At 39.2% G+C, this 2,586-nt stretch overlaps 1 pseudogene; it reads left to right on the plus strand.

Moving 5' to 3' along the window:
* Positions 1–212: 212 nt before the first annotated feature.
* On the plus strand, positions 213–612 carry LOC103273465 (annotated as a pseudogene).
* Positions 613–2,586: the final 1,974 nt, after the last annotated feature.

Here is a 2,586-nt window from a genome sequence, read left to right on the forward strand (position 1 = left end):
GATACTCAGCCAGACAAAAACACCACAAGAAAACTACAGACCAATATTCCTGATAAATATTGATGCCAAAACACTAAAAAAAAAAAAACTAGCAAACTGAATTCAGTACTAAGAGGATTATACAGAATGTCTAGGGCAGAGCCAGCAGAGATAGACGCTCTGCTCCACCAGACGCGGCTGTGTTTGCCAGGCCTGGCTCACAGTGAACCGGGATGGCAGAGCAGTTGGACAAGGTGGTGAAGTACTACCCTGGAGATTAAGGAGCACAACTGCAGCAAAAGCACTTGGGTAATCCTGCACCACAAAGTGTTGATATGACCAAATACCTGAAAGAGCATTCTGGTGGGGAAGAAGTCTTAAGGGAACAAGTTGAAGGTGATGGTACTGAAAACTTCAAGGATGTTGGGCACCCTGCAGATGCACGGGAATTGTCCAAAACATACATCTATTGGGGAACTTCATTCAGATGACAGATCAAAGTTAAACAAACCTTCGGAAACTCTTATTATTACTGCTGATTCTAATTCCAGTTGGTGGACCAACTGGGTGATCCTAGCCCTCTCGGCGGTGGCCGTTGCCCTGATGTATCATCTGTACATGGCAGAAGACTGAATTCCTCCTCAAACGAAGGCAAGAAAGCTCTGTTGGGACGAGGGGGAAAGAAACCGATGTTAACTACTTCAACGGACAGAAACCTTTACCTGAAAAAGATAATTTCAATGTCTGCTTCCCTTTTCCTCTTCTACTAGAAACAAAAACAAAAAGAACTGTCCTATTCTTCAACTCAACATTTTCAAGTGTGCCTTTTTATTCAACTTGATTTTCATGTTTTTTCTTCACTACATAATTTACTTACTGTACGCATGATCTTTTGAAAATATAGTTGACCTTTAAAATATGCTGTCATGTTTGCCTGTCTGTATGATACATAGTTGTCTTCAGTGTTTTGAATCTCTGATTATTTAGAATCCTTGAACATGCTAATCATTCAGAGCCACGTAGTCCATAGGGTGTGAGTTAAAGAAACAGCCTTGAATGTCTCTGTGTGCTTCTTCACGTCTAATGAATAGCCAAGTAAGCATGTTTCCAAGGAAATCAAGAAAGGCCAGAGATTATAACTTAAGGATTCCAGGAATTGTTCTCTTTGAAGTAGATGATAAGAGAGAGTAGTCACAGGATTCATAAAAGAGACTTCACAGCTTCTCTGATTGAAAAATATCAACACAAAAACAAAACCCAAGAATCTTGAGAAGATACGACAACTATTCCTTCTTTTAGTTTAAAAATATTCCAAAGGACTGGGCATGGTGGTTCAAGCCTGTAATCTTAGCATTTTGAGAGGCTGCAGTGAGAGAATTGCCAAGCCCCGGGGTTCGAGATCAGCCTGGACAACTTGGTGAGACTTCGTCTCTACAATAAAATAAAAAAATTAGCCAGGTTTCGTAGCAGGTGCCTGTAGTTCCAACTACTTGGAAGGCTGAGGTGGAAGGATTGCCTGAACCCCGCGGGTCGATGCTGGGATGGCCATGAGTGTGTCACTGCACTCCAGTCTGGATGATGGAGTGAGACTCCAACTCAAAAAAAAAAAAAAAATTCCAAAGAGGCACTCAGTTTATAGTTTCTAAAGTTTCAAGAATTTCTCATTCAGAGGGGAAAGCTGTTCATATAGTTTTCTAAGGAAAGACTGATCTACTAGTTTGTAAAAAACACGGAGTTGGAGGAGATTGTGTGGAACATTTGGAATCTAATTTTTGAAGAAATTTAGAGGTTTGTGGTGAGCCCTAAGGAATTCTGTTCATTTCCTCATTATGTGTTATTATTATTCATGCTTTATTCCTTTTAAATGTAGAGACCTAAGGGATTAATTTGTGACCTCAGTAACAGTGTCATTAACTGTGACTGTGCGTTTGCACTGGTGTGTGTGCTGATTGATGGGCAGTGGGGTCTTCAGAAATAATTAACCATAGTGGAAAGGAAACCATATTCTTCTTACGGATTTTTATCATCAATGGCATGTATCACCCTTTGCCTGTTTTTGGTCACCGAAAGTTGATGAACTAATTTATATTTAGAAATAAATTATAACACTTGTGGCAAAAAAGGATTATATACTATGATCAATTGGATTTATGCCTGAAATGCAAAAATGGTTCAAAAAACTAAAATCAATAAATATAATACACCATACTAAGAAAATGAATGAGAAAACAACATGATAATCTCAACTGATGCAGATAATACATTTGATAAAATTAAACACTCTTTTATGATAAAAAACATTCAACAAACTAGGAAAAGAAGGAAACTACTTTAACCTAATTAAAGTCATTTATGAAAATCTCACACCTAAAGTCATATTCTGTGGTGAAAACTTTTCCTCTGAAATTGGAACAGGGCAAGGATAATCACTACTTTTTTTTTTTTTTTTTTCAGTTGGAGTCTCACTCTGTTGCCCAGACTGGAGTGCAGTAGCCGCTCCCGGTCACCGCAACCTCGACCTGCTGGGTTCTGGTGATCCTTCCGCTTCAGCCTTCTGAGTAGCTGGAATTACAGGTGTGTGCTACCACGCCCGGCTGATTTTTTTTT

The sequence above is a fragment of the Carlito syrichta genome, unplaced genomic scaffold (assembly GCF_000164805.1).
Source record: "Carlito syrichta isolate Samal-C Ts95f unplaced genomic scaffold, Tarsius_syrichta-2.0.1 Scaffold314050, whole genome shotgun sequence".
Taxonomy (NCBI): domain Eukaryota; kingdom Metazoa; phylum Chordata; class Mammalia; order Primates; family Tarsiidae; genus Carlito; species Carlito syrichta.